Here is an 8,154-nt window from a genome sequence, read left to right as displayed (position 1 = left end):
AATTAAAATAAATAAATACATAGCAAGTAGGAAAATATTTAAAATGTTGCACAGGGAGACCTTGGAGATATTGTAGGTTCAGTTCCAGACCACCACAATAAAGCAAATATCATAGTAAAGTGAGCCACACAATTTGTTTGGTTTTCCAGTTCATAAAAAGTTATGTTTCCATAACATTGTTGTCTATTGAGTTTGCAGTGTTTCTATAAAATGTACATACGTTAATTGAAAAATACTGAATTTAGAAAAAATGCTCACCATCACCTGAGCCTTTAGCAAGTCATGACATTTTTGTTGGTGAAGGTTCTTCCCTAAATGTTGATGGCTGCTGACTGTTTAGGGCAGTGTTTGATGAATGTTGTTGTCGCTGTGGCAATAGTGAATTTTGCCATATCAATTGACTCTTCCTTTCATGAACAATTTCTCTAATGCATGCAACGATGTTTGATAACATTTTATCCACATTAGACCTTCCTTTAAATTTTAAGTCAATTCTCTCAAACCCTGCTTCTTTTTATGACTGTTTATGCAACAGTCTAAATTCCTTGTTGTCATTTCAAACATTTTCACAGCATCTTCATCAGGAATAGATTTCATCTCGAAAAACCACTTTCTTTGCTCACTCATAAGAAGCAACCCCTCATCTTTTAAAATTTTATCATGAGATTGCAGCAATTCAGTCATATCTTCAGGCTCTACTTTTTTTTACTTGAAGTATAGTTTTATTGAAGTATAGTCAGTTTACAGTGTGTCAATTTCTGGTGTGCAGCATAATGTTTCAGCCATACATATACATATTCATTTTCATATTCTTTTTTCATTATATTTTACTACAAAATATTGAATATAGTTGCTTGTGCTATACAAAAGGAACTTGTTGTTTATCTACTTTATGTATTCTAGTTAATATTTGCAAGTCTTGAACTCCCAATTTATCCCTTCCCACCCGCTTTCCCACTGGTAACCATTAGATTGTTTACTGTGTATTTGAGCCTGTTTCTGTCTTATAGATGAGTTAATTAGCACCATCTTTTTTCTTTTTCTTTTTTTTTAATTCCATATATGAGTGATATCATATGGTATTTTTCTTTCTCTTTGTGGCTTCAGGTTTAATGATGGCTGCAAGTGGCATTATTTTAATTTTTTTATGGCATAGGCTCTACTTCTAATTGTACTTCTCTTGCTATTTCCAACACATCTACAATGACTTCCTTCACTAAAGTCTTGAACCCCTAAAAGTCATCCATAACATTTGGAATCTACTTCTTCCAAACTCCTGTTAATGTTAATATTCTGACTTTTCCCCATCAATCATGAATGGTCTTAATGGTATCTAGAATGGTGAATCCTTTCCAGAAGATTGTCAATGTATTTTTCACAGATCCATCAAAGAAATCACTATCTATGGCAGCTATAGTCTTACAAAATATATCTCTTAAATAATAAGACTTGAAAGTCAAAATGACTCCTTGATCCATGGGCTGCAGAATGGACGTTATGTTAGCAGGCGTGAAAGCAGCATTAGTCTTGTTTTACACCTCCCTTAGAGCTGTTGGGTGACTGGCTGCATTATCCATAGACAGTGATACTTTTTAGAGTCTTTTTTTTCCTAGGCAGTAGGTCTCAACAGTGGGCTTAAAATATTCAGTAAACCATGTTGTAAACAGATGTGCTGTCATTCAGACTTTGTTGTGTCATAGAGCGCAGGCAGAGTAGATTTAGCATAACTCTTAAAGGCCTTAGGATTTTCTAAATGGTAAATGAGCCTTAGCTTTAAGTTCAAGTCACCAGCTGCATTAGCCCCTAACAAGAGAGTCAGTTGTCCTTTTAAGTTTTGAAGCTAGGCGTTGACTTCTGTCTAGCTATGAAAGTCCTCACTGGCATCTTCTCGCCAGAGAAGACTGTTTCATCTTCATTAAAAATCTGTTGTTTAGTGTAGCCACCTTTATTACCTAAGCTAGATCTTCTAAATAACTTACTCCAGCTTGTACATGAGCACTTGCTGCTTCCTGTTGTACATTGACTGTGGAGATGGCTTCTTTCCTTAAGCTTCATGAACCATCCTCTGCTAGCTTCAGAAGTTTTCTTCTGCTGCTTCTTCTCCTGTCTCAGCCTTCATAGAATTGAAGAGAGTTAGGACCTTGGTTCTGAATTAGGCTTTGGCTTAAGGGAATGTTTTGACTGGTTTGATCTTCTGTTGTGATCACTGTAGCCTTCTTCATATCAGTAATAAGGCTATTTTACTTTCTCATCATTCATCTGTTCACTGGAATAGCGCTTTTTCTTTCCTTTAGGATCTTTTTCTTCGCACTCACAGCTTGGCTGCTGGTGCCAGAGGCCTGGCTTTCAGCCTGTCTCAGCTTTTGAAATGCCGTCGCCACTAGGCTTAATCATCTAGCTTTTGATTTAAAGTGAAAGGGCTGTGATTCTTCCATTCATTAAAACCCTTAGAGGTCATTGTATGGTTATTAATTATCCTGATTTTAATATTGTTGTGTAGCAGCTAGTAATGAGTTTCAAGGAGAGGGAAAGAGATCAGTGAATAGCCAATCGATGGAGCAGTCAGAACATCCACATACATAAAGTTTGTATTTTTATATGGACATGGTTTGTGGTGTCTCCAAACAATTACAAGAGGAACATTAAAAATCAATGGTCACAAATCATATAACCATTATAATAATAATGAAAAAGATTGAAATTTGAGAATTGAGGAAACAACGCAGAGTTATAAAGTGAGCAAGCATTGTTGGAAAAATGATGCCAGTAGATTTCCTTAATGCAGGGTTGCAACAAAATAAGGTTGTAAAATGTTAATATTTATGAAGTGTAATAAAATGGAATATACTACACAAATTGCTATAAAATTAAAGAATACTCAGGGACACACACAGAAAACACACAGAAAAAAACATATTGCCAAACAGAAGAATGAAGAACCTATTTACAGGTAGTGGTAGTGGTATGATGGAAACATTTTGTAAAACCTTGCAAGATTTGATGGTGTGATGTATTTACAGCATGGCAAGGGAAGTAGCACTTCACAGACACTTCAAACAACGCTTGCAAAATTGTATTAAAGCAAAACATTTAATGACTAGGGAAATGATTCTAGTGACAGGCAGCAAATGAAGACACATTCACGAAAATCTACTGAAATTAGGTGATAACAATGAGAGTCTATGGTAACTGAGAAAAGACCTGGCCCTTCCATTTTCCTTTATGACTCAGTGAGAAAGAAACTTTAGATGCATTCAGCCAATAACACAGGGGGTCTCTGTTCCTAGAGCTTCCAGTTTGAATCTGTCTTTCAGGGAGGTACATACAGTATTCCTTATTATTCTTCCAGATACTTGTTGCCGATGCTGTACCAAGTATGTGTGAATGAACAGTGTATGTTCCTTTTTTCTGCTCAGTCCATACAGTGGGACAGAGGCTGATGTATGGACCAGAATCACTGAGAATACTGGGATCATAACTATACTTTCCCTGGCTCATACAGCAGTGGTTACACATCTGGAGAGGCAAGCTAAGAACACCTGAGGTCACTCCATTTTCCACTGAATGCTCAAATAATACAGAGGAAGAGTCACTCAGTGAGAAACATGTCATTGTCTACACTTCCAGCTCCATAGTCTTGGCTCAGTAATTATTCCAGAGGGAGAAGTAGAACAGAAAAATATAAAGCTCCTAATTACTTCACAAAGGAACTCTTTGGAACACAGTGTGGAGAAATTCAAGCCTATAGGCACTCTCTAAAAACACTGGGGATTGTGGTGAATAACAACTTGGAAACTATTGGTAAATTTATGAAGATATAGGCTCAACTGTAAGTTGGGTAGTGGCCTGGAGAAACCTTAAAAAAGTAGCTAGAGGAGACATCCTCAGGTTAGAACAAATCTTAAACACTGACCTCAGGAACTATCACTTCATACAAGTCTGGATTTGATTGGGTTAGAATGTGAGGTATTATGTCTAAAGACATTTTTTAAATCAATAGAGCAATTATCCCACAATTAGTGGAGCTTTATAGCTGGATGTGGTTAGGGTAAGAGACAAAGAGAGTTCCGCCAAAACCATGGTTATCATCCCAGGGTGACTATGAGCATTCGAGGCTGTCCCTTGGATTGCAATATAGGATGCTTAACAATGCAGAGTGAAAATAGACTCCATTTAAATGATAGAGTCAGTCATTAAACAAACCATGAACTAATAACAAATCCTAGGGGTGGGGAAGTACTCAGATTTGCTAGAATGTATTATCTAAATCATCCAGTTTCCAACAAAAATTTTACAAGATATACAATAAAAAAGCATGGCATTCATATATAGGGAGAAAAGCAAGCAACAGAAAATACCTGTGAGAGTTACCAGATGTTGCATTTTTACAAATTCTTCTAGAAAGACTATAAAATGTCAAACAACTAAAAGAAGCTATGGATAATGAAGTAAAGGAAAGTGTGATGATAATGTTGCATTGAGTAGAGAATATCAATAAAGAGTTAGAAATTATAAAACAAAACCAAATTGAAAGGCTCAAGTTGGAAATTCTAAGAACTGAAATGAAAAATATATGACAGCTGTCCAACAGTAGATTTTAAGTTGCAAAAAAAAAAAAGATAGCATACTTCAAAACTGATCAATAGGTATTATGCAATCTGAAGAACAGAGAGTAAAAGGAATGCAGAAAAATAATTCGAACCTCAGAACGTGTGGGAAACAATCACGCTAGCATATGCATAATGGCTGCATGAGAGAGGAGAGAGAGAAGGAAATAGAAAATGTGTTTCAGGAAATAAAGGCTGAAATTTTTCCAGATTATTTTAAAAACCTTAATCAAGACAAGAAGAAAATATTGAAAGAGCAAGAGAAATGTGACTTGATATTTACAAGGGAACCCGAAAAAGATCAACAACAGACTTCTCATCAGAAACAATGTAGTTCACCAAGAGAGAGCAAGAATTCACTCTTCCTTTGCCTGTTTTTGTCCTATTCAGGACCTAAGTGGATTGGGTAATGTCTGCTCACACTGGTGAGGGTGAATTTTCTTTCCATAGTCTACTGATTCCAATGATAATCTCTTTTAGAAACATTCTCACAGACACACCCAGAAATAATGCTTTACCTCATATCTGGGCATCAGTTAGCTCAGTCAAGTTGACACTTAAAATTAACCATCACAGCATTATTCTGTTGTTCCTGATCTTAAAGGAAGAGTTTTCAGGGTTTCTTTTAACCCTTGAGTATGATATTAAAAGTGGGCTTTGACATATATGACCTTTACTATGTTGAAGTTCCATTCCATCTTTTACTATGTTTTTAGTGTTTTTATTCTGAAAGGATGACAATTTTTGTCATGTGTTTTTATATGTTTGTTGATATATCATATGATTTTTATTCATCATTCTTTTAATGTGGCCTACCACATTTATTGATTTGCATATATTAAGCCATTCTTGCATCCCAGAGTGAAATCCCACTTAATCATAGTATATGATGTTTTTAATGTCCTATTGAATTCAGTTTGCTAGAATTTTTTTGAAAATTTTTGCTTCTATGTTCATCAGGGATGTTGGCCTATGATTTTCTGTTTTTGTGGTGAGTCTGTGTGACTTTGGTATCAAGGTAATTATAGCCTTGTAAATTGTGTTAAGAAGTATTCTCTTTAATTTTGGAAGAAAGTTTGCAAAGAATTGGCATTAATTCTTCTCTGAATGTTGGTAGAATTTGCCAGTGAAGCCATCTGGTCTTGGCCTTTTTTTTTTTTTTTTAATTTCAGATTCAACTTCCACAATCATCATTTTTCTGTGCATATTTTCTATTTCTTTGTGAATTTAGTGTTGGTAAATTGTATATTTGTAGGATTTTAACATTATTTATGTATTTTCCAATTTGCTGGAAAATAATGTTCGTAGTATTCTCTTACGTTCCTTTATATTTCTACAGCGTTAATTTTGAATTCTTTTCTAATTTTGAGTCTTTTTATTTGTTAAACAAGAGTTTTTTACTTTTTTAACTTTTCAAAAACCAACTTATTTTTATTCATATTTTCTGTTGTTTTACTATTTTCTATTTCATTTATTTATGCTCTAATTTTTATTTTTTCCATTCTTCAACTAACTTTGCATTCAGTTTTTTCTGGTTTTATAGTTCCATTCAGTGTAAAGTCAGGTTGTTTATTTGAGATCTTTCTTGTTAATGTGGACATTAACTACTGTTTACTTCCCTCTTAGTACTGCTTTTGCTGCATTCCATAACTTTTGGTATATTGTGTTTTCATCTTCATTTGTGTCAATAGGATATTGCAAAAATACCATATACTAGATGGTTTATAAACAATAGAGATTTATTCGTCATAGTTCTGGAGGCTGGAAAGTCAAAGATCAAGACACCAAGAGATTCAGTGTCTGGTGAGGACCTGATTTCTGGTTCATACATTGATGTCTTCTCACTGGGTTCTCACATGGTAGAAAAGCCAAGGGAGCTCTCTAGGGTCTCTTTTAAAAAGGCACCAATCCTTCTCTTGGGGGCTCTCCTCTCATGACATAATCAGAGACCACACCTCCAAATACCATCACATTGAGGATTTCATTTCAACATATGATTTGGGGAGTACATAAACATTAATCTGTAGTAGTTTTGTTTAGTTGAAACATCTTTTTTGAGCTTTCCAATTTTCCTCCCTATTTATGACTTTACCCCCTTATGGTCAGAAAAAAATACTTGATATAATTTAAATGTTATATTTGTCAAGACTTTGTGGCTTACCATATAATCTGTCTTGAGGATGTCCATGGTGCTTGAGAACAATATGTATACTACTGTTGTGGAATGCATTGCCTGTTAGGTCCGTCTGGCCTATAGGTTTAAGTTTGCTGTTTGCTTACTGATTTTGCTGATCTTGTTTCTCAATGTTTTATCCATCGTTGATAGTAGAGTAATTGTCTCTTACTATTACTGTACTGCTTTCTGTTTTTCTCCTCAGTTCTCAAATACTGGCTTTATATAATTAGATCCTCTGAAGCTGTGTACATATATATTTATAATTGTTTTATATTCCTGGAAAATTGACCCTTTCATCATTATGTAATGATCTTTGTCTCCTGTGATGGCTTTTGACTTAAAGTCTATTTTGTCTGATATGTGCATTCCCCCTTCTCCCTTTTGGTTCCCATTTGCATGGAATATCTTTTTCTGTTTCTTTACTTTCAGTCTATGTGTATCCTTAAAACTAAAGCTATTATGCTGTAGATACAATATGGTTAGATTTTTCTCTTTTTATCATTTTGTCATTTTTTATTGGGGAATGTATTAATTTATATTTGAAGTAATTTTTGATAGAAATTTGTTTTGCCATTGTGTTTGTGTTCTATCTGTTTCTTATTTCTTTTGTTCGTTTCTTTCTTGCTTGCTATTTACTCTTGTGATTTGATGATTAAAAGCTCCTAAACAGCAGAAATGAGAAATTGCTGTTCCGTGGGTAAATAATTATAGCATTACAAAATGAATAAGTTCTGGAGAGCTGCTGTGAAACACGGTTCCAACAAAAGTTGGTGATACAGTTCCAATCCAATTCTGAATACCTGAGAACCAGGGGAGTCAATGATGAGAGTCCTGGTCCACGTCTGAAGGCCCAAGAACCAGGAATGCCCATATCTGATGTTCAAAGATGGGTATCCCAGAAATACCTATTATAAGAGAGCAAATTTGTCCTTCCTCTGTCTTTTTGTTTTATTCAGGGCCTTTAACGGTTTGAATAATGCCCGCTCTCCTTCGTGAGACTGAACTTCTTGAGTCTACCAATTCAAAGGCTAGTCTCTTAATAGAAACACCCTCATGGACACACTTAGAAACAATGTTCTATAAGATATCTGGGCATCTATTAGCCATGTCAAGTTGACACATAAATTTAACCATCTTAATGTTACAGTCTTGAGACTGAAATATATAAGGAAGGCCAGCAGGCTAGAAACTCAGGCAAGTTTTCTATGTTATAGTCTTCAGGGAGAATTTCTGCTTCTTCTAGAAACTTCAGTCTTTGCTCTAAAAGTCTTCACTTACTTGAATTGGGCTTACACACCTTATAGATGTTAATCTCCTTTATTTAAGGAAAATGATTTAAAATGTTAATCACATACACAAAATACCTTTATG

The sequence above is a fragment of the Vicugna pacos genome, chromosome X (genome assembly GCF_048564905.1).
Source record: "Vicugna pacos chromosome X, VicPac4, whole genome shotgun sequence".
NCBI classification, from domain to species: Eukaryota; Metazoa; Chordata; class Mammalia; order Artiodactyla; family Camelidae; genus Vicugna; species Vicugna pacos.
The sequence above is the reverse complement of the archived record's forward strand: the minus strand, read 5'-3'. Positions refer to the sequence as shown.